At 41.3% G+C, this 25,366-nt stretch overlaps 1 long non-coding RNA gene across 2 annotated transcripts; it reads right to left on the bottom strand.

Annotated features, from left to right (window-relative positions):
• Positions 1 to 2,207: 2,207 nt before the first annotated feature.
• On the bottom strand, positions 2,208 to 13,511 carry LOC135313419 (uncharacterized). Of its 2 annotated transcripts, XR_010373072.1 has the most exons (4): positions 13,180 to 13,511; positions 12,876 to 12,972; positions 8,106 to 8,306; positions 2,208 to 2,908 (listed from the first exon to the last, which is right to left on the bottom strand). It is a non-coding gene; the product is annotated as an uncharacterized LOC135313419 (long non-coding RNA). The 2 variants fall into 2 exon arrangements; XR_010373071.1 differs by lacking the exon at positions 8,106 to 8,306.
• Positions 13,512 to 25,366: the final 11,855 nt, after the last annotated feature.

The following is a 25,366-nucleotide window of genomic DNA, read 5'->3' as shown; positions in this document are numbered from 1 at the left end:
GCAGAAATGTGTGGCCACTCCATTTGTAAGCACATCTAGCATTGTTTGCCCCCAGATGTACATGCATGTGTGCATGCAGCACATACATCACTCTCACCTATACTCACTTCATTAAACTAATATTTTTCCTTTTATCTTCATTTTTTACATAATTTTATTGAGGTCTCCTCTTCTACTCCCCAAATTTTAAAGTGTTTATGTTTTTAAAGCTTTTATTTAAAAAAAAAAGCATAGGAATTTCAAAACACCAAGTGTTTCCACATGAGAAGCCCTCACTGCTCACCACCAAGATCTAGAATCATAGAATCATTAAGGTTGTAAAAGACCTCTAGGACCATGAAGTCCAACCATCAACTCAATACTACCATGTCTCCTAAACCATGCCCTGAAGTGCCACATCTACACGTCTTTCAAATACCTCCAGGGATGGCGACTGCACCAGCTCTTCAGGCAGCCTGTTCTAATCCCTGACCACTCTTCCAGTAAAGACATTTTCCCTAATATCCAGTCTAAACCTCCCCTGATGCAGCCTGAGGCTGTTTCCTCTCATTCTATCGCTAGTAACTTGGGAGAAGAGACCAACACCCATCTCACTACAACCTCCCTTCAGGTAGTTGTAGAGAGAGATAAGGTCTCCCCTCAGCCTCCTCTCCTCCAGGCTAAACAACCCCAGTTCCCTCAGCCTCTCCTCAGAAGACTTGTGCTCCAGACCCTTCACCAGCTTCACTGCCCTTCTCTGGACACGCTCCAGCACCTCAGTGTCCCTCTTGTGCTGAGGGGCCCAAAACTGCACACAGTACTCGAGGTGCGGCCTCACCAGTGCCGAGTACAGGGGCACAATCACCTCCCTGCTCCTGCTGGCCACACTATTCCTGATACAAGCCAGGATGCTGTTGGCCTTCTTGGCCACCTGGGCACACTGCTGGCTCATGTTCAGCCAGCTGTCAATGAACACCTCCCGGTCCTTCTCCGAGGCCCGGTCCTTCTCCGATCTAAGAGTGAAGAACAAAAAACCCAGATAAAAGCCATGTTACAGATAACACAACGTTCCCCCCAAGCCCTCAGGACTGTATTGCTTGAAAAACTACAGCCTGCAATGTAACTAGAGATGTTGGGGCAGGTGACTTTTTTTTACTGTGCATTTCAGACTTAAAATAGCTTTTGCTGATGCTTATTTATAATGACATTCGTCAGAACAGCACTGCGGAGGTGTATAAATACAACACTGACATAGCTGAAATAGTATCCAAGATCAAATAATAAAACCTGGGATATGGTTTTGAATGTACAGAGTTGATTTAAAGCTGCACAGTTCCGCAGTCACGCCATTTCCTGAGGCACGTATTAAGTGTGCAGCTCTACAAATCCCATTTATCACTGCCTTAAAGTGCAATTATAAAGTCTTAATTATACTCCTGTCCAAAAATCTTACTTACTATTGCTCTGTGAAATATATGCGTACTGCAAATGAATAAAATTAAGAGAAAGGCTTTTATTTGGTTTTACGTTTAATGTAACTTTCTTCTGAATAGTTAAATGGACTGTATTTACTTTGCTTTGCTGTTCATGTTTTTCTCTTAGCAACAAGGAAGTCTTTTTTAACTATAGAAAACCATAACTGTAGAATCAGAAAAACTGGCATAGAAAATAGGATATTTGAAACTACCTATAACAAACCATTTACACTGTTTAAGCTACAAATTGAAAGTATTCCTTTAACTTCGAAGGAATGTAGTTTTGTGTAAATACAAACAAACATTTAGAATTCTGTATTTTATACAGAAACTTTCTTCCCAAAGACCTTTACATGTGGAAGAGATTCAAATCCTAGAAAACCCCTGAGGACTTTTGTTCATAGGAATGTTCCCAGCTCAGTGAGATTATTCATTTATTTAAAATTAGTCACCAGTTTATGTATTTGCAGAAGTGAATCTGCACGAGAGATTTCTTATATACCACCAAAATACAGACACCTCTAAAGCAAGATAAAGTTGTTCAGCAGCTCTATACCACAGAAGGCACCAAGAAATAAAGCCATCTCGTTTGAATAAGGGTTCGAGGAAGAGATAGAAAAGCAGACTGTAACAGACTAAGTTAAAACTTGACCAGAACTGTACTTTACATTATTTCTTTACACAAAAAGCATACCACAAGGTATTTGGCACTATGTTCACAAGTCAAAACCTTGCCTCTGCATCTTGTGAAAAATCTAGCCTCTGCCAGAGATGGTTTATCCTAATTTAGCAAACCCCAGAGGAAAGGGCCACTGGTTGGAGCACAATTAGCATCACCTGCAAGAGACAAAATATTGCACAGCAAAGCTTAAAGAGAGCTGGAAGGGAACGTACTCCAAAGTTTCACAGCCTGGAGGCCGTAGAATTTCTACTGAGTAACTGGAGAGGATAAGTTTTACTAAAGGAAAAGCATTAGCATACAGCTGACCAAAAAAAAAAAAAAAACAACAAAAAAAAACCACCACAGAATCTGTTATCATCCTGTAAATCTTAGTCTGATAATGACTGCCACGGCCTGTTAGGCATGTCCCACACAGCCTTAAGGTCTTCCAAATACCTCAGCGCACCAAGCTGCAGCTGGCAGCTCTAAGCCAGTGAGAAGCCCTGCTCTCTGCTTTTCACAGAAATATTCCAAACACAAATATTTGTTGACAGTAAAACACTAAGAAAAACACGCTCAACTTTGCACCTTTCAGCATGGTTTGGAAATTAATGACCTGTGAGTTGGCAGCACACCTTCTCCTTCCTTGGGCTTGGAATAACTCAAGTAAACTACAATAGCGAAGTGCAAAACAGAGTTTAAACAAGAGACTTCCCAGACTGTTGAGGTCTTCAGCGAATTCCTTTTTTCTTAATCTCCATTACTGTATAACTAGCTGCTGTTTGTGAGTTTTCTGCAGGAGGAGGAAGATAGCTCTTATCAGGTGGGGGAAATCAAGGGTCAGAACAAGAGCTGGGCACTGCTTAAGCCTCCCTCAGGTTTTCTTTCCTCCATCATACTAATCTCAATCTGAATATTGCCCACAGGTAAAAGCCAAGCCTCCCTGCAGTTAGGAGAACAAAAAGACAGAGATTAGGATCTTAAAACAAGATGGGGAAGCAGGTGTTATTCGTTGCAATGCTTTTGAGGGTCAGCACAACTCTAGCAGGACTACTCATATGCTAAGTGATTTAGCTGACAGCAGGGATGGTGTCATCCCTCCCCCTTTTTCTGTACAATACCAGGTATAGTGGGCAGTGTCAAACTTCATCAGGCTCTTTGACCATCACAGTATCACCAGTACTTGTGTTGCTCTTAAGTACTTACATTGATCAAGACCTAGGGCTGCAAGCTGATTCTGTATACTTTGCATTAAACTGCACAAGGCAAGTCCTACAGCATTTAAAGGTCTACCTGAAGAAGTTACTTGTGGACCCAGAAAGGCCAAGACAAACAGGTGCACCTATACTGTCCCAGCCTTGGTAGTCAGATGTGTTTAACTATTTGTGCACCATGTAACACACCGGCTGTGTCCACTAAGTATCATTCACCCTGACAGCTGCTTGCTCTGGGCTGACCCAGAGACTCTGGGAGCTTAGTACTAAGCTCAAGCTAATTGCTAAACTCAAGCTAATAACCCTGCAGCTTTTGATCTACTCATCAAGTTAAAACTGAACCTGATCAACTGCAGCTTTTCCCCAGTGCTCCCTGCGAACCCACAGCACACCCTCTGAAGGCACAGTTGTGGCTCACCACATTGCATGGCTGCTCTGGTGGGAATGCAAACGATCTGGTGGCACACAAAGACACAAATACTACTCCTGGGTGGTGTATTAACAAGGTACCTTTTTGGTAGGAATTGTTGAACAATACCTTCCTCCCACAGCATATGCCAGCTTTATCTAAGCAGTTCTGCAGACCGAACAACATTAGCAGTATTGATGGAGAGATATGACTGTAGAAATGTGTTTCCTTTTACCAAGCTCCATGTCTCTTGTTCAATTTCAAAGGGGAATTAGTTGCTTTCATTCTGGATTTTCATTTTAACTCAAGCCCACAATTAAACTGTATGTAGATTTGAGCTGAACACGCTTATTGGAAGTGGCAGGCTCTGAATGACTGGCATGCATCCAAGCTTGTGAAATAATTATGCTCAATGCAATCCTGCTACATCCAGGGGAGCTTGAAGGCAAGTCTCACCAGTTCCTTTGACCTGAAGTATGCTCACACTGTATTTGGGCAAGACCAAAACAGTCAATGGTACCAGTGAACACCAGTATCTATGACCACCTATCTACTGGACATCAGTAGATAGGATCAGCTGATCCAGAATGCTGGAGTTTACATTTACTGGAGGGGTTTTGAACAACCACCTGACTGCATCTTTTGTTTACACAAAATAAAGACTAGATCCTTGTTAATGTACTGCTGCCCATGTCACACCCACACAGAGCAGCTGCAGCAGCCGGGTATAGTCCATTGGAAGCCAGCTCCACCTCATCCCCTCTAATGCATCCTGGAAATGATCCCATCAAAGAAGAATTCAAGACAGGGAGGCAAAGAGGTGGCTGCATGAGAACAGGGTCTGTAGGCTTCAGCCACAGACACAATCTCTTTGTGGCCAGTTTTGGGAACTACAGAATAGGGGTAATGTGATGGAAATCCTAAATGCCCTACAAAAACATCGTGACTTGATATAATGGAAAAATGATGCAATGCAAGACAGCCTCATGGGTGCTGGGGGTCCTATCATTTCAAGCTTTGCCTGCAGTAGGACTGTATGTACCACCCCTTGTCAACAGGAATATAACTAAATTAGTCCTTAAATTAGTTAAATAGTTTGAGGTCCTTGCATAGTAAAGCCAAAGCAGTTTAAGGAAAAAAGTTCTGAGCAGAAAGTATTATGACAGACTGACATATATGACAGAATGACAAAACACCAATATAACTATACTGCTGACGATTAAACCTCTTCATTACAAAAATGTAAGTTTTAAGTACATGCAGGACCACCCTTTTTAGCATGAAACATGAAACTCTAAAAATAAACTGTTTACATATATATGTATTAGATATCTGAAAGAAAAGTGGCAGAATGAATCAGAGAGGTGGTTTGAAAAGTGCTTCCAGGACTTGCCGTTAACAAGGCTGACAGTATTTTGGTTTCTTAAATGACTGCAGAGAGAGCTTTGAAGAAATAAAGAGCACTAGAAAAACACTTCACAGAGCAAAGTAAACACTCCACCCTAATAGGAAGTCTCTCTCCCCTCTTCAGATCAGACATTTTGTTATGTTTTCAAGCCTGAATTTCAAGTCTAGCCTTAGAAGAAGTCCCAGTACAATGGCCATTGGACAAAACCCCAGTACCATGCAGTGAGGCACCTTATTCCAAACAGTGTCCTCACACACACAAAAAAAACCCCAGTACTCTTGGTTTATGTTTGATTTCCTGTGCCAAATATCTTGATGTAAGGCACACAAGAAAATTCAGGTTCTTAAGCTAATTATAAACAGCAACTTAAAAGCCATTGAGAACACCAAACTGAAAACAAAGCTTCAAAAGTCAGCATCGGACTTCAAGTGATTTTAATCCTTTGGGTTGTGTGACAAGTTCAAGCCAACACCATACATGATCAGCTGCTTTTAGTGTCTGATGCAAAATGCATCAATTCTAATCAACAAAGTCCCACCAACTTATTCCAGCCCCCTTTGGATTACTCCATTTTATATTGAAATAAATTTATGCTTGATGTGGCATATTTCTCTTCCCTGAGCTCCTGGTGAAATGCCATTGAAGGTTTTTCGCATTCATCCCAATGAATGTTTTCCAGTGCTGTTTAATTTCTTTTGCACGTTTCTGCCTAGCACTGTACCTACAACTTACTTTCACTGCCAGGCTTGCACCCGGTCTTGTGGCCCACAATAGCATGTTCGAATCCAGAATTAACTGCACTAAAGTAAGAGGTGAAGACCCGTTTACAAGTACAATAGCAATAGATTTTTTTTTTCCTCCTCAGAAGTGGTCAAGAGAAATCACTTTAGGATGAATACCACGGTGACAAGGAACAACACAACTTGTAATATTCATCAGATAGCTTCCCCACCTCAAATATTAGCCATGTCTAGAGCAGAGCATGAGTCAAACTATTTGGAGGTTCAAAAGCACTGAATTTGAATGTTTTTTCCATTTGCCTGTTTGGAATAGGCAAGATCACTTTTGGCTTGTAGAGTGTGAGAAAAAGTTCCTTCTCAAAGTTTTTCCAAAAAATAGAATAGGAGCAAAAAGTCGCACTCGCTCAAAAAAATATCACTTTCCAGAACATTACAGCAATAGCCTGTAGAGGCTGTGAAAAAATGGGTGAGCATTAGCTCTCCTACCCACACAATCAAACTCTGGGTTCTCTGAAATGAGTCCATCCTCAATCATTAGTGCAACTGGGTTTTGCCCAATGAGCTATTCTACACTTTCAGTAACCAGCTCCACACATGATTGAAAATACAATCCTGAAAGTTTCAGAAACATGAAGTAGGAATAAGTGACTTTCAACTATTTTAGGTAGCGGACCAGCATGAGTTGCCTGAATGTTAGCATAAAAAACCACCATTACACCACTTAGAAATAATATTTATCTACTGAAGTTGTGTCTGCTGCAACAAAGTCATCAATTTTCAGAAGTTTAAAAAAGGCACTAAATTATAGAGTGGAAGTGCTTAAACACACAGCTTTATCTGCAAGGAATTTGCATGACAGTTCCGCTCTTTTATCAAGAGCTGGCAAACAATGAATTGACATGGTTTTATGATCCTGGCATAGAGTGGTTTGTGGCTGATGTGACCATTTAAGGTTTGATCCAAATGCTTACAAACTTTTGCCATTTACTGACTCCATTCAGTACACTCAGACATTTACATCTGGTCTTGCAAGAGCAGTCCCATCAGCTCTGGTCCCAGTAGGACTGATTTGTTTGGGTGACCTAAACTCCACCAAGAACCAGCCATATGCCAATCCTTTGGATGTGGGGAAACATTTTATTGCAGGACTGGCATCAGTACCTACTCCACCCTCTTCACAGCACTCAGAGTACAGGGCATAGCCAGGGCAAAAGGAGGCAGAAAATGCTGTTTCTAGGCAAGTATCACTAGGAGTATTGGAGGGTACCAAGATCTTATTTTCTTAGCCTACAGCCAACAAAAAGCTCTAGGGCAGATAGGGCGGACACTGACTTGTAAAGCAAGATTTCAGAGGCCTGTTCCTGGTCTGTCACCTACCTTGTGATCTAGGATAAATTATCTTTTCTTTCTTTGCCTCAAAAGGTTTCTTACCTATTTCAAGCTCCCCTGGAGAAGCCAAGGACAGGGAAGGGAGGACACAGCTCATGGTTTATGCATGTGACCCAGAGGTACAAGATTCCTCCTGCATTGTGACTGACAAAAAATCAGTAAGATGGATTAGTGTTGCTTTCCAGTTACGTCTGAAAAGCCCGACATCAGCAAAAAAGCAATGCTCATCTGCTGCTTTAGGTGAAAAACCTCCCAGGTAACAAATACTCCTCTCAACATCTGCCATTCCCTGTGCATCTGAGCTCTAATATTAACTTGACTTTCTGGGGACTACAGTGAAGAGCAAGAACAATCCCAAGACTCCCCTAATTTGTGCTAGCAACTAAACTACCTCATCTACTACTGCCTCTTCTGTGATAAATCTGACACAAGGACATCATAACCCAGAGGGCAGAGATCATTTTATTCAATGAACACAGAAAATCTCTTCTGCCTCTACTTTTTCAATCTGTTCACATTTTTCTGTCACTGCTGTTAAGCAGACAACTGTTTCTTGTCAGGGGGTAGTTGAAAGATCCAGCCTGCTGCAAAAGCATCCTGCCTAAATAAGATTTATTCCTTCAAAGCAAATAGTCATTATTTGGGAACCAGCAAAGGCCTTTGCTCCCCTATCAAACCCTACAGCTGACCCCTTGGAGGAAGCTGTCCAAAAGGGAAGAAGTCTTTCCACTTGAGACAAGCAGAAACCAGGGCAGACAGATGGCCAGGGAGAGAGACACATACTACAGAATATTTTAAGTAGGGGAATTATCTCCTTAGCACTGACTCACAATACTCGGAGGGCAGCAAGAGGCTGGTTTGCAATGTCAGGCTCCCATCTCTCCTTCCATGCTTTGGTGATGAGTCAGCAGTCTGATTTTTAGTCAGCACAGCCAAAATGTTTCTTCTTTGCTGCCCACCATGATTCTCTGGAACAAAGTCAGAGTCAGATGCTCTGGAATGAGGCAACAGCCAGCACCTTCATCCTACAGCTGGAGAAGGAAGAAGTCACACAGCATCTGCTTCAATTAGCAGCATTCCTAACAGGCAGGTTTGGCCACACCTCAGGGAGGACTGGTTTGATAGCACAGCTCCTCAGGCAACAGGCTATGGTCATGAGTGTCGATGGGGAGAGGGCCATCGGGAGCAGTGCTCAGCAATCCTTGACAGCAGAGGTTTCCAGCCTGGAGTTTTCTCAATTCAGGTGTCTGTCATTTTGTTCACCTTTGTGGTTAAGCCACAAAGCTTCCACAGAGGCTAAAAAAACATCATCCCCATGGGACTTCCTACCTTCAAAACACCATGCCAGCAGTATCTTATATTGTTTCCTTCTATAGATGTTTTCTTCACAGTCTGCATTCAACACTTAAATACACCTTCAGATTCAGCCACAGAGGAGCTCGACTGAAAGGCTAACTCATGTCCATACATTGACATACAGTATTTTGAGTGCTTGAGCTTGTCTCCACACTGTTTTCCCTAGCATAGTGGGTCCCCAGCCCACCCCTACAGTAAGCAAACCACTTTCTCTGTACTCCACTTTCCCCCTCTCATTTTCACAGCCACTTAATCCTCCACTGCAGTTTGGAAAGGTAGACTGAAGACAGCTAAATAAGTTAGAATAAGATTTAAAGATTCCAATCAATATGTCATCTTTTCAGGTATGGAACCGAGGATCTCCAAAAGGAGCAGACTACTGTTCCTCTTCTACCAACAACTTCTAATGAGGTTCTGTGAATTATTCCCAGCATCATGGTACATAGTCATTGATTACACAGGAATTAATTAATAGAAGTCACATTCTTGGAGGAATACATTTAAAACAAGGTTTGCCATCCCACACACACACACCCTGACATTCAGAGTTTCCTTCCATATGTTGGACATACTCAGAACTCCCTATTAGAGACATAGGAACTGACACTTCGGTTTTACTTAAAGCCTCCAAAAGTCAGCTTTCATCCCAAATTAGAGAAGTTCCACATTTCAACAATTAAATTACCATCTCAGGAAAATGTCTGTTAGAATAAAAAAAAAATCATTCCACTTCAATAACATTGAGAAAAGTTGTTGAAACAATGGTGTTTTGAAGTTTGATAATACTATAACTCAACATGTTTTCAGTGAAATCATTATTCTGAAAGGAAAGCCTTCATTTGAAGACAGAGCTACACTGGTGCCAGAGTTTTACCATAAAGATTTTGTTAAAATAAATTTTCTTTGTGTGGAAACTTTCTGTCAGAAGGCTTCCTACCACATCTGCTCTCAAGAGCCTGCCTCCCTAGCAGTCATCACAAGCCTCCGTTGAGCAATGTACCCTGTGAAGAGGAGTCAGTAGATTATGGACATGACTACTAGAGATCAGCATCTTTGTACCACTAAGAGAGCACTGTTTACATGTCAACAAATGGTCAGCAATACATGCTTCCTATTCCCTAAAACTGACCTCAGCTTCTCTCCCTTGCCTATTGCTTTAGCCCCATATTTGCATAGATTCCACACCCCACAACGATTGTAGATCAATAAATGAAGGAAAAACTTAAGACTGTAAATACATCATTTAGAAAGCTTCCAACCTCAGTTTTACTAGCCATGCTTCAGGGTGTCAGTTATCTGAGCAACACCTCCACTGAAACCACCAATTTGCCGCCCTGGGGGTTTCAGCCAGGTGAGGATAATACAGGTAAGAATCATACTTCCACCCAGCCTTTTAAGAGAGATACTTAACATTTAATAAATGGTTGAGTTTTTGTAGCTTAGGACTAGAACCAGCAAAAGGTTCACTCATATAAGCAATTCCCACTCAGTAAACCATAGGCACTATGCACATTAATAATAACAGCTCCTATAACCAATGTTTTTCCACACAGAACCAGGGAAACGGTGGTAAAACATATTTGCATGAGAGCAGTCACAAAACTCATACCCTGGGACAAGTCCTTAAACTAACTATGTTCAAAGAAGTTATGGCAGATACCACTGTTCTACTTTCCCATGTTTATAGAGAATGAAATGCATCCAAAAGGTAGATTTCAGACACATGCACCAAAGAAATTAATTGCACTGGTAAAAGCGAGCCAGAAAAAAACATCAAAGCAAAAAAAACCAAAGGGCTGGCCAGAGGAAAAGAAATACACAGATTTAGAGACATTAATGTAAAGATTGAGATAATCCAAAAAGTGGAAGGAAAATGAAGGATATTGGGCCACAGTCTCCAGTCTTTTCTGCCTGTGCTATTGATGTGGTACAAGGATGATGGATTTCAGCCACTGTTAGGAAAGTGAGACAACCACTGTATGGGTGTAAAGCCAGAGGCAGCAGTAGGGATAGAGGATAATATGGTGGATCACAATGGCCTGATTCTCCAGTTTGCCATCACTGCAGAAATAGTGCACTCTGTCATTCTGTCTATTGTTCTAGCCAACTACTGTCCACACTCAAGCTACTCTAAACTGACTCTCAACACAGACTGGGCTCTCACCTAATTAAAAAAAGGATAGTACTTAGTTATATCAAGCTTGTAACCTCCACAGGTTCTGAGCTGAATAGTGCTTTAGAAAGCATGGAGCTGATAACCCACCCACTCATCCTAGCAGCAGATCAAAAGATTCATTTTACCACAGGAGAGAACTGCAGGGTGAAGCCCAAAGGCTTTGATGGTTGCAGCTGACTGAAGTGCAAGAAATTAGATTTGCATGTGCTGTAATTAAAGTACCAATATGATATTTCAGTTGAAATAGATGAAGCTCAACATGACAATGGTTCACATGGTACTTCTTGATCCTTCAACAGCCAGCCTTGCCAGAGTTGTAGAAGCCAGGAACAAGGCAGGGGGAGGCCAGAAGTCTCCAGAAGGGATCCTACACCTTTGTGGTAGACGGGAAGTATCAGAGTTGGTGTTTTACGTTGGACTGTAGCACTTCCCTAAAATCTATTCATTCTGGGGTGAATTTCCCAGCAGCTTATATGACCACAACTATAGGCAAATATAACACCAGAAAACAGTCATTAACTTGGAGAAGACTTTGCACCACAGCTCCTTGTTCACAGATACCCTGGATGGAGATTATCCAGTTCATCCCACACTCAAAACATGCCTTGTAGGCTGACCACATACTTTAGAGGAGCAACACTGCTCTTTCACTAGGACAAGTGAGATGGACAAGGAGTGGGAGCACCCTATGCACGGGAACAGATACATTGCCTTTGCACTCATCTGTCACACTTTAAAGAGAACGGCTGTTTCTGGTAATGGGCCAACCACCATTTGTTTCAAAGGCATCAGCAAAAGGCTAAGGAACAGGCTTGCCTCAAATGAACATCTGTTTCTAACAAAAGCTGAAAGAAGCTGGCTGACAGAAATCCAAGCGCTCTCAGGACCAAAGTAGTACCTGGCTTTTAGAAACCAGTACACAGAAGAAAACACATTTTGTAAGGAACACCAAGAGCACCAGAAAACCTTCCTACTTTCCTTAGTTGTAAAACTATCCAAACAAAGAGGGAAACTTTTAAGGGCTTTGGGGGAATTAGTAGTACCAGCATTATCCACATTTTTAAGAAAGTACTCACAGATATTGCCTTCCCAGGCCATTATCTATTTAAGTTTAACATATACCGTTCCCAGAACAGATTGTTATTAACAAGAGGACTAGGAAGTCACAGCGTACCTTACTCTGCCTGTTCCCCACGCACTAGGAGTATAAGAAATGGGTGGGTCTGTGTGGGGAAGACAGCAGCTATGAAAGGATTCCTCTAACCCTTAACTGCTTGCAGCTGCTATCTGTGCCGCACTCTATAAACAAGCCTGGCTTTGTCTCAGGCTGTTTCTGTGCATTGCTCAGCGAAGAGGGAAAAAGCACTCTGTCTAGACCTCCTTACAAAAGGATTTTCAATGTTTTCTGCAGAAATATTGACACTTTCCCAAATAAGAAAACAAGACTTTTACCATTTTCGTATGAAAACAAAGAAGTGGTTAAAATGAAAAACCACTAGAACTGGGATAACTGACAAAATACAGTAAAACCCTATTAACACCCTACACATTTTCTTCTTAAAAGAAATCTGTTTCTTTGTCATAAAGGCCACAAAACTGAAGTTAAATTTAATTTTTAGAACACAAAGTAAATTTTTCTTCTGTTTGCTAATAGGAATTTTTCAAATACTGTCTGAAGGGTGCAGAGAAAACTACTCCATTACCTTGGCCAGGGAAAAAGCAAGAAAAAAAGCCAGTATTTGTGATGCCATTTCTCAAGAATTTCAAGGGCAATGTCTCAGGTGAATCGGTATCTCTTCCTCGTGGTTAATCATTCACTGACCATTTGCTCGTTTCCCACACACATGAAGAGATGCTGTCAGCTTCTGTACTATGAACAGCCTCGATTTCTCCACACGATGATATGGAGAGCTATTTCAGAACGTCTGTATTTCTACCGCTACATCTTCTTTTTCACTCATTTGCACATCATCACCAAGAATAGTTGTCTTACCTGTAAATCTCAGTGAGCCAGACTGAAAAAAACCCCACAGATAAAACCCCCAAGTTGGTAAGTGAAAGGCATTACCTGCTGTACACATTGAGGCTGTTCTCTCCACTCAGTTACAGAGCTGCAGCAGACAACTCACATTTAATGTTAAGTTCATGCACAGGAAAGCACAATGCTGAAAGAGAGCACACAAAAAAAACCCCATGGTAAGTCATCTTACCTAGGGAGGCAGTCACGGCACCAAGCCTGACAGTATTCAAGAAGCCCTCAGAGATATGGTGGTAAATTTGGGATTGTCCTGTGCAGGGACAGGAGTTGGACTTCATAATGGTTGTGGGTCCCTTCCTACTCAGGACATTCTATGATTCTATGATCTTCATACCTGGTCTTTCATGGGATTTTCTAGCCAGTGTCACACTTCAGAGCTACTCAAAGCAAACAGGGACAAAAGGAGTACAAGGGTTTATTTCAGATACCATTGATTAGTAGGAGCAGAAAGTACAAGCAGCTCTGAAAGCAGTAAGAGGTTAACTATTCCTCATTTTAAACATCCTTCTATGCAAAAGGGAGATTTAAAGAGTCAGCTCAACTGTCCACAAGGCTTTCTAGCTTTTAAGGGTAGTGGAGCACAATTAGAAGAGAACAAAGTTGTCAGCATCTAGAAACCCCTCTTTACACACAGACACAGCACCCTTCTAACAATAGATTTCTTCTTCAGAAGTTGGGTCAAGAAACAGAAAACCAGGTAGAAGGGAGAACATAGCATAACCCAGGAATAACTCTTCCAAGCAGCAGAGAACTAACACCCACTGCAAACTTAGCACCTCCAGAGATACCTATTAGAGACTCTCCCTTATGAAACACCACCCAAAGAGTTTCTGGTCCATTTAAAGGGGTACAAGCAGCAACCACTTCATGCATACCACAAAACCCCCTCACAGTCCTGTCCTTTCCCTCCCTCCCCTCCAGTTACTATCCCAGTAATGAGCTTGCTTTGCTAAGAAGCATCAGCTTTCTGCTGCAGCTGGTCACAAATGCTAGGCTCCTAGCTGATAGGAGCTACGGTTATTTTTTTTTTCCTCTTTCTTTTCAAACAGCTAAAAAGATCCTGTAAATTCAAAGCTACATTTCATTCAAATTTTGCCCAGTGCATGCTAGAAATTATGTATTCCAGAGGAAAGGAGTCAGTCCCTTTTGCACTACCCTCCTTTTGACTGTGCTCTCTAAGCCCCCAGCCACACACAGAGCCCTGCCTCACTGCTGCACAGGGGTTTGTCCGTCTAAATTGCATAATGTGGACTTGAGAATAATGGGCATTTTCCATCAACACTCTGCTTTGACAGGAAATTTCCAGCCAGTTTTCCTTCACCTAAATATATTAGAGGTAAATGATTATAACAGGAAGGGGCTTTCACTTTCAAATCACATTCCTCATCCAATTCAACAATTACGTTTACCAAACCACCCTATTTCTTTTTAATCCTATTTATTTATTTATTTATTTCTAATCCAAACTTTTAGAAATATCAGTGTTTCCCTCATTTCTATTACAACCCACTTTTAACCTGATTTTAATTACTACTTAGTTACAGGAAGGGTGTGGCCAAATTAAATTGTAATTTGTGAACTGACATCCTTCATTTATGAAAGTAAACAGCCATACAGCCAGCTTTTTCACTATCCCCCCCACTAAGAAAAGCTGGAAAGAGAAATCCACTAGGAAAATGTACAGCAAATGGCATTATTAGTTCTCCTGCACACTTCTAACCGTCACTCTTTAAGCAGCATATCCTGCTCCCAAGGAGGTAAATGGCAAAGCTTGCCCTAGTTCAGTGGACCAGAGGGTGATTACATGGCTGGAAGGGAATGGTGGACAATATTTCCAGGCTACTGGTCCAGGAGCATCCCACGTCATCTGCTACACAGATGTGTCCAGATGTGGAGTGGCAGCTTCCTGCTCAAGGGCAGTCACATCTTACACAAAGACAGCCCCCAGGCAGGGCAGCAGGTATGGCAGCAGACCCTAGGTCCTGAGCTTGGGAACACCAAACAAGCACCACAGTTTCCTACGTTAGCAGCTATATCATGATCTTTGGGGTTTTTTTTGCACAGCCTCAGAGGGAAGCGTTAGCATTTCAACTAAAGCAGCAGCTACCTTTGAAGAGCAATAGCTTAAGAGAACCCACACAATTCATGACTGTGGCCTTGGTAGCAGCGAAAGTATCAATGCCTTACCTTTTTCTCTTGTAACCGACAAAGTATCCTTTTCCCATAAGGAAAGGGTCAGATGGTGGGGCAGAGAGCATGTAAAGCCTTAGTATCTGTAGATTTTCCAGGGTCAATAGATCATAGAAGCCACAGAGGGGTTATTTGTTTTTAATCTACAGACAAAAATAATGCTCTACCAGAATGTGCTATAAGAATGGCCAAACAAAGGTTGCACACAGTACCCATCCCACACCTGCACATATAACAGGGCTTTGAAATAAAGATACATCTGTAGATCTGCAGTAATGATTGCTTCCAGAAGAACGTAGGAAATCATCACCAGAGGGAGGACTGAGGCCAGTGACTCATCTGGTGCAAGGCAAAATGACTACTTCATAGAATCATAGAATCATTCAGGTTGGAAAAGACTTTTAAGATCATAGAGTCCCACCTCATAGAGTAAACCTAACACTGCCAAGTCCATCACTTCAGTATCAATTAAATTGTGCTGATTTAGAGAAGCTGATGCTTTGTGTCTGATGAAGTTGCACAGACAAGTCTTCTCAGTCAGCATTTTTCCTCACAGCCACCAAGAGCTTGCATGTGTCCTCTCCACCCTGTCCCCGCCGGTTTGGTTGAGGGTATATTATTTTAGTAACAGCCTGCACCACCCAATGGAAGAGAGTTGAAGTTTATCTTGGAAATAGGCATTTACTCCCAATTTTAATTAAAACATCAGAGGCCCTGGTCAGATAAAAAGACACTCTGGAACCCAATTTGTCATATTCCTCACAGTCTTCACCAGCAAAACAGAGAATCAAATGCCTACAAAGAAAACATGTTACCATTTCTTGTAATTTTTAATCTAGCCATTTTTTATGGGTCTTTCAACATGTGATTATTTTCCTTAATGCCCCGGCTTCTGCATAACATGGTAAAATACTGGTCCTGCTGTTAAATTCCTGTTCCTGTTGTCAAGATACATAATAAAACTTAAGTCTAATGTAACATCTTTAAATACATCACCTAAAAACACCCAGTAGAGGGGAAGAAGAGGATTTATTGTGTACAAAAACCTCATCATAGCTAAACCAGCTTCACGGTCTGAGGGTGCCTGATTCCTGAGTTGGTTCACTGTGAGGCCCAACTCTTCGAACTCTCTGACTTCTTCTAGGGCCTGTCTCATTTTAATTTTTCTCCTTTATGGGCCTTGTTTAAATTTTCAGGATAAAATAGAGAGATTTGCATAGAAAACACTTGTCAGAAACTTCCAGGTCTCTTTTTTCCCTCTGAAACTTTAAAAGCTTGCTTTCATATCCATGTAGAAAAAGGGAACAAATCATAGATGGAGAGGAAAAGGCCTGCTGTTACTACAGATTCTTGCTGCCTGCAAAAGCCAAACCCTACGCATCCCCATCTCCTTTTCAGCAGAAAAAAGACTCAGCTATTCACTTTTCAGGATGCTGGCTTAAGGAAGTGGGTAGCAGGACCAGGACCTTTTTTTGGCACCTCCAGCAGGCTTCTTTCCTCAGCAACTTTGCCAGCACCCAGACCTAGATCTGGAGGAACTTGCTGGTCTAAATTTTCCTCAAGCTGTCCAAGCCTTATAGTTACAGGGCATCACGTCCCTGCAAGTTAGATTGCATAAGTCAGCTCAATTCTTCAGCTTTTTTCTGCCTGTCTTTCAAAAGATTGACATAGAGTGAAAAAAAGGAGGATCCTCAGTATTGGACTGCTTTCCCAGAAGTAGTTGACTTTCCCTTTGATGACTGGATGTCTTGCAAACATCTTCAAAGGGTGTTCCACAATGAGCCAGCAATGTCACAAGCCGCAACGTCAGGCTTACAGGCCAATATGGTTTGGAAGGGACTTCTGGAGGTCATCTGGTGCAACCTGCCTCCTCTTCATAGGAGGGAGAGCTTTGATCAGGCTGTTAAAGGCCTTGTCTAGGCAAGTTTTTAATACCTCTAAAGCCACCTGAGCTATTTCAGGAAGCACAAAGAGACCTGAGAGTTAATACTGGGGGACAGCAGAATAAGTCCATTTGATGGGAAGGTATAGGGAAATGGAGTGAAGTGTATATATGGAAGCATTTTTTTTTCTATGAGTTCTACCCAGCATAACGGCCATGAAATTGTTTCCTGAGATTTCATAGATTCATGGGGTTCCTGTGGCACGTCGCCTCTGGGCCTCCATACCATTATAATCCAAGATTCTCCAAAGACTTCTGCTATGCCGTCAACACCTTTAATTTTACCATTAATCTCAGTTTATTTGGCATTTTTCTTAACAGCTCAGCTTCTAAAGACATAGACCTGGAAAACAATGTCAACTTTCATGGTAAAAAAACCTCCTAGATTGTAGAGGAAAGCAGAACAGAGAACCTTACAAGCGCAAAGGCCACAAGTGAAAGGCCCCCCCAATTAATTTTACTAGTTCAACATGCAGTGAAAGCTGGTTTGCTACTGAGCCACATCGGACGTGTGGATTCTCAATCATTTCCCCATTAGTGGAGCTTTCATAACGTCTCTCCTGGGTGCATTCAGACCTACTCATGCCTGAACTCACACTTCAGTCTTTCCTTTCAGTCACAAGATCTCTCTCTCCTACTCAACAATTTATTGCTGACACTTACAGAAACAAAATTATCTTTAATGTTTCTACTGTTCTGGTGAAGTTGGTTGACATTAGTCAGTGGGTTCAGAATTTGTGGGGAGAGGAGTATGATTGTGTAAGGAAACAAAGTGTAGGCAACACAGATAAAATGATCTCACAATTTGTAAGCCAACCATGTCTTTCTCAGGCATATGACTCCCTCTTTAAATGCCTGTCCTTGCAAGGTAGAAAGACTCAAAGCAAGGCTAAAGCTGGGAGCAGAATTTATCACAACGAGACTCAAACATGAACTGTGTTATGTTATAGTATTATTGTATGGGTACATAGACAGATAATATCATGTTTTATCCTAGGAAGTGGGAGGCATGGAAAACAGCTGCTGAGAGCATGACCAGTTATTTAATACATTAAATACAGACATACTAGAAAAGCAGATCACCTCATGTATTACTGAATTAAAAAATAAGTAATGCAATGATTTATATACTGGTTTCCTGTTGCTGAAGAAATACATGTGACTAGTTTTTCAAGGAAGCAGCTTTTCACAAGTAGCTATCTATTTCTAGCTGGTGTGTCATGTTTTACAATGATACTCCTTTCAGAGCATTGGGTCCACCACCCATTTGTCTCAACAAAATTCCCTACAAATCTTTCTCCCTTTCTTCTCTCTGCTACCAATTCTGCCCTTTGTGTCTGAATGATGTTTCTCTACAAAGATTGATAAACCCAGTCTGTTGTCTGATCACCTTACTCTTTTTCTAATAAAACCCTACTTGCTTCTAATCACCAGCTATCTAATTAAGCACTCTGTTTAATGTCCTGTGTTTGGAAAGCAAGATATTATTGTCTGGAATTTTTTTCCCTTCCAGCAATTTTCCCCATCTTCACCTATGGAAAGTGTTTAGCATTTGTCCTTATCTTGACCTTGCCTTTTGAAACTATTTCTGCCTTGTAAAAGACAAATTCCCAAATTCTTGCTTCTCAGAAACTTGTAAGGATCCCAAATCCATGAACAGAACAACATCCTGCTGCAAGAAATGGGAGTAAATATCCCCCATTTTTAGACACATTGACTGGTTTTATACTTCTAACCATTCATCCAGCATTTAATCCAATTAAAAGTCACTCCCTGGATTTTAAAGATCTGCAATGTACTCATCTCATCCTACTGCTCTGATCTCATGTTAACTTGGTCCCCCAGAGACTCATCTTATGATTTTCATTTGTACTTCTGCTCTGCCTAATTCACCCCAGTGGAGGATTGTTATTTCGTTTGTGTGGGTCCATCTCTTTGGGATTCTGTCTCCTGTTGTTGATTCACTTCCTCTACAACAAACTCTTTTTTAAAATTAGGCTATGTAAGAACTGATGGAAAAGCATTTTACAACATGCTCTTAAAAAGACCCACGGGAAAAAAATGTTGTATGACAGTATTCCTGAATATGAGTTGCATGTGAGCTATACAGCAAGGGCTCCATTTAGAAATCATGTTAATGAAACCACCCAACTTCACAAAGCCAGTTTTTGAGGAACTAAGTAGATCTTTGTTGGTCAAGACCAACTGAATATATTCCAGCCTTAGAATAGTGAGTAGGCTGTGTAAATGGCCTCTGAACTGCTAAATTACATGGCATTGTTTTTACTGAATGATTAAAACACTCCAACACCCACAAAGAACTTCCAAAACAGCTGAGCAAATGCTTTCAGAGGGTGTCACACTTTTTCCTTTCCATATTTGAGACATGCTCTTTTCCATGAATATACTGTTGTAAATAAAAATGGTTGGACAGATGTTTGCAGAAAATAAAGAAAAGGGGTCAAAAACTCATCAAAGTAAAATCAGCCTTGTTTTGAGCTGAAGAAATGGCTTATGGTTTCTCCTAAAAAATAAACACAGATTCATCCACCTTTATCAGCAAGTCACAACCCATGTTTATTGTACACTGTCTTCCAAGCAAAGCGAAGACTGACATAATAACCATGTAACACTGAGCCATCACCCAGAGAAGGAAGAGTGTGGAGAAAAGAATAACACTAGAATAGAAAGGCCAGAAATCCTTCTAAAAACAAAGCACATTATTAAGGGAGAAAAAAGTTCCATTAAACATACATTCTCTAATATCTGAGACAGCAATGTTCATTTCTATCTTACGCTAGCACTTACGCTAGGCCTAAAATGACGATCAAGATCTCTAATGCATGATGTTTTGTAAGACAAACTGTAAGAGAGTCCTTGCCTTGAAGTATTTACTGCTTCAGCATGGAAAGCAAGAGGCAGAGAAAAAGAAAATCAAGGCACCAAAGAGTTGTAGCAGAGAGAATGGGAACAGCACGCTGATTCCCCTGACACCAGTTAAATGTTCAGTGCAACAACTCCCTAGTCTATTATTTTCCTGAGGGCAGAATAGATCCCTGTCATTTAAGAAGAGTTCATAATTTAAAACTATTTTTTGCTACAAAGTCTGAAGTGCTATTCTGGAAAACCGTCAGCCCAGTCTCTCACCAATGATGTCTTTGTATCAATAAGGAGAGTAAGAAAGGTAGCAGGGAAGAAGTAAGGAGAGGCTATCCCAGTGGACAGGAGTGGCCTGATAAAGCTGCATTCCTGTGGTCACAGGGGCTAAGGTCTTCCAGAATGATCAGGTTCACGCATCAGGACAAGATTGCCAGCTGAGATATCCTGAGACAGGAATCAGTGCCACGATGACATGATCTTGGTCATGCCACAATACATTTGCAGTTCTGAGCTATCTTTCATCACCATATACAACCTAACATCAGGGCAGGGCTTTCCATACCTGGGTGTTACTGGAAGCACGTTGCATTCATGCAGCACTCAAAACAGGGCTACAGAGGAGAGTGAGGACATTTTGGGAAAAATAAATCAAGTTTCAAGTCTCTCCAGTACACAACATGTGCCTCAAAATAGGATACACAAATGGTCCTCTTCCCTATCCCAACCAGAGGGTACAGATAATCAGCTGTTACAGCACTGCATCATGTTGATGTGATATGTGTTGGGCAGTAAGACACCCATGTAAAAGGAACCTTTCAAAGTTATGACGCCAGCTTTCACCGGGGTCAGTCTAGAGGGTGAACAAAGATCACTTCAGAGAAGGCAGGTCCCGGCTGAAAACAGGAAAAATAAATTCACACAGTGTCAGTTGTCTCCATCAACTCCAACTGGTGCCCACCAGAATAGATCTGTGAAAGTGAACTGGCACCGGCTGAACATCTTGACACTAAATACCTGACTTCAAAGAAATAGAAGTGAAGGAAGTTTTAGTATTCACGTGCCAAGCATGAAAATAACCCCTTCTTGTACTTATATGCAGCAACAATGCCCCACTCTAACAACCAGGGCTAACACTGAGCTGTGTCAACATATGAGTCAGAAGAGGAGGAGGAGAAGATGGAAAAATAGGCCAAAGAAAGGCAAGACTTCTGGAAGAAAAGCAAACAAAAAACAGCAGTCAAAGCAGCTGTGTTCTGAAGGGAGAGTGCTCAACTCGGAAATATGTTAAATTAAGAGGAAATTCACCTTTCATACTTCCTAATACTTATAACAAGCCCGTCTCACATTCTCAGAGGGGGCAGGGGAATGAAAGACATACTTTGGGTTAATTGAGCAAACATGGGATGATTAAGAAGGTAAAGCTGCTCTCCCTTCGATCCAAACCACCATTACCACTGCCCCAGCTCAGAGCACATTCCATCCTTATTTTTCAAATCAGCCCACTCCTGAACTACCAGCTGCTTCCCCACACAGGGAATATAGCAGGTTTTGCAAGTGAGTGGGACAAAAGTCCAACCATGCAAGAAATAAATCAGGAGCTGATAAACCCCATTCAGGTATTTACAATAAAATGTTTCAAGGGAGGCAGCCCCATCCTACATGTTACAACTTCTATTTAATAGAGCAGGGCAAAAAATCCCAGCTGATCTCATGTTCACGTGACTCCAAAGATCCTGAAAAAATAGAGGGAAGAGGCAGTTGCTTTTATTCAGTGGCCTCCTGAGGTTGTAACAGATTGTAACAGAAGAAGCATTTAACAGACATCAGTGACATACCTGTGCAGAAAGGTGAAGCTAGCCTTAACTCATTGGAATTTCTTGCATATCAGTGAGGTTTAGTACAGACCTGTGTTTGAGCTAATAAACCAGTAATCTGACTTTCTGTTCAGAGCAGACTTGCATCCAAGGCATTTCAAAAGTCCTGCAATTTCAGTATTTATTTTTATTCCAAATTAAACAGGAATACTACTTTTCAAGACTTTGAACAAAACAGAAGTAATCTGACCCATGTTTCACTTCTATATCAGTTTTTAAAAGAAAATTTTCTTTACAATTTTGAAATCAGGATAAATTTTTAAAATAAAATTTTGTGCAGTTTTGGGGGTATTTGATATTATCATAAATGCTGGATCTGATTGTCTATCAGATTTGTGGACATTTTGCTTACATTTCTGAAGTTTTGACTTTGAGGATACAGTACCTTCCAACAGAAGAATGTTCCATCAGGGCATTAGAGTCCCACAGATTCTCACCCAGCAATGCACTCGACACCCAAGAGCACTTGGATCATGAAAGAATTAAAAGTAACAGCTATAACATTAAAGAAAAATAAAGAAACAGATTCCTAAGAGATATACAAACTGTTGCACAGTATTTTGGATGGCCATCACCTAGTGGCAGAGACAGAGGATAAAGTCCACTAGGACGTAGGAAGGGGGTCCTCCGGATTCTCACAGGAGGCATCACACTACAGCACTGACTCCATCTCATCATTAAAAACCCCAATGCACTTGCTACAACAGTAGGAGTGGTAGCCCACAGCCCTGGCTCAGTTTTAAATGGGATTTTGCCTGCTTATAACTTAACTTGTGGTTTCAACCAGGAAAGTTGCTGTTTCCCTCTTGTTCTCCTAAATGCTGTTACGTACGGATGGTGCATGGATATGCTGCTTTGTTTATCCCGATAGTGGCTACTCTCCTCTGAGTAATTATTTCCCTTGGATAAGTATTTCCACTGAATAATTATTAGTGAATAATTAAAAGCACTTCAGGATGTTACAGGATGGAGCTGTCTCTGATCAAAATATATTGTGGAGCACGTCTCCCATCCCAACTGTGGAACAGCTGCAATAGCTGTATCCTTGGCCTCCCTCCTGAACACTTCATTTTGAGCCTGCTTCAGAGTTGCCTCTGGTAAAAATAAAGCTCTGTAACAGACAGCTTATGAAGAGCTAGGTCCTCAGCACAAGCCTTTCTGGGGATTTCCACCCACACAGCATCAGGGAGAGCGGCTCCTCTGGAATCAATTACATTACACCAAACTGCACCAGCTAGAGACCTACTCAGGTTATCCTCATTCCTCTGTCTCACCTCAGCTCTGCAGCAAGAGAAGTTCACGCCTCTACAAAAGTCCTTCATCACACTCTCCACAAAGCACGTCTCTCTGACTGTTTTGCCCTGCTTTGTCTACACAACATGCTGGCTGTTGTAATACTGAGTTATTTGTATTACCAGGAAAAGTCTTGGGTGTGAAAGGAAATTTTAATTTCCTCTTCAGCTGAGCATTTTACAATATGTGTTTTAATAAAACAGAAAGAGTCAAATTATTTGCTTGTAAATGCCAGTGTGCAAGAGAATTAATTACAGCAACAGCAGCCTGGCTATAAAGCCTCTCTTGAGGGGTTTCACATGCTCTGGACAGCCAAAGATGGATTCCCTGAATAAATGTCTTCAAAAATTGCAAGCTTATACATTTAATCTCTATGTAAAAAAATGCTGCATTTGAAATCAGATTCATGAAACAAAACACCAAGGGCCAAGTTTATCTGTGTTCCCACAGTATCATCCATCAGCCCTGAAGTCAATGAAGATCCTGGTATCAGGGAGGTGTGACTGCCAATGTGTCCAACATATTCTGTAACGTGTTGTTACAGAACACCAGATTACATGGTATGTTTTTATATCTCCCAGCGGGAATAAATCTTGAGGGGTATTAGGCAAGACAGCATAATAGTCCTGCTAATCTGCTCTTCCAGAGATTTGGTTTAGGCCAGTAAGTAATGGTTTAACAAAAAAAAAATACAAAATGTAGAGGACAATCAGCAGCCATAAGCTTAGATCTAATAAATACCCTGGGTGTTTAATTGTGCATCATTTTACATGCAATAATTCCTCCACTGACACCTCCGTGCAGCTCAAAATGCTGTCAGTCACCTTAAGCTTTTGCAAATCCTTCTGCTGACTGTAGGAGTGACACATACTTTCTTTGTCTCTCAGGGCTCAGTATAACCTCTGGCACATCCTCCAAAATTGAAAGTCAGGATACAAAATTAGTAGAGAGTGCAGGATGGTGTGATAAGCAGGATAAGTGTGGCTCCAGAGAAGGCAACAGGAACAAGCAGGATCTAATGCTCAAAGGTGGCTGGGGTGGGTCAGAGGGCAGAATATGTATCCCCAGAGGCAGCCTGGGTGCACAAGAAGAAGAAGCCACGGGTTCCTAGAGGCTGAGCATGCTCATCAGAAAAAGCACCACCACTACAAAACCTGCAATTTTCATTGCACCAGGGTAGCAAAAAACTGAGTAAATGAGGCAGAAGCTTCACGCCATGCAAACCCTCTATGAGTCAGCTTTTCTATCAAAGGCAGGCCTGAGTGTTTCTCTTGCAGCAGTCTCCTACCCAGTGAGTGCAACAGCCTTGGCAATATCTTGATTTTTGCTGACATTAACTCCCTGCAAAATCCTTAGAAGAAATCACATGCTCAGTGCTATGGCTGTGGGTACTGGGGAAGCCTAGTTTCTATAATGGGGGAGACTGGTACAAACTCTTACAAGTGAATGTAGTTACCCTGCTGAACACCTACAAAATAATCTCCAATTTTTCATGGTTTGCAATATAGAGAGTGTGGTTAAACCAGCAGCATGGCTGGGCCTATGTTTAAAAGCCTGTTGACGGAAGAACATCAGTCCTCACTATACTTATGGGAATACAGAAACAGACACAACTAGTTATGAATACAAAGCAAGGGAAAAAAAGTCTCCTTCTGATTCATGGAAGTGAGAAAACAATGGCTTTCCCTATCTGCCTCCTGGCAACAGATTTTTCCATGAGACTGCTATTCTAGGCTCTTCCAACAACATGAGTCTGTGAAGCTCTTCCAGTATGATTCACCCCAGTTTGTTTTTAAAACACACATATACACAAACATATGTATGTGAGGCATGTAAACTGCAGTTCGTGTTAGGAGCAGAAGAGCTGTCTTTATACAGCTCAGCCCGAAAGAAAGGAATTTTTGTTGAAAGTTGTTCTGTCTGTTACTCTGTATGTAAACTTGAAATATTTCTCAGGGTGCTACAGCCACAGAAAGTTATCAGAATGCATGGAAAAAAGAAGCATTTGCCACTAATCCACTTTCCATTTCTCTTTTGCTGCTTCATGTTATTAGCACATTGAATGTAACTGCTAGCTCTCGCTTATAAAGACTATGCATAAATCACTTCTTTGATCTCTTCCAAAAATCAAAAGTAAGAAGAGATAAGGTAGGATAAGGATTGCATTAAATATGATTATGTTTAGAATCTCTTCAGTCCTGAATGCTTTTTTTTCAGGGACTGACTTTAAGCTAAAAATTCACATTATTCCAACTAAAACATGGTTCCCTAGTACAGCTGTCAAGAATAAATAGAACTTAACTAGGACATTTGTACGTGGCCAAAAGTCACCAAAACTTCCA

Source organism: Phalacrocorax carbo, chromosome 5 (assembly GCF_963921805.1).
Source record: "Phalacrocorax carbo chromosome 5, bPhaCar2.1, whole genome shotgun sequence".
Lineage (NCBI taxonomy): Eukaryota > Metazoa > Chordata > Aves > Suliformes > Phalacrocoracidae > Phalacrocorax > Phalacrocorax carbo.
Note: the sequence above shows the minus strand (reverse complement) of the source record. Positions and strands in the feature narration are given on the sequence as shown.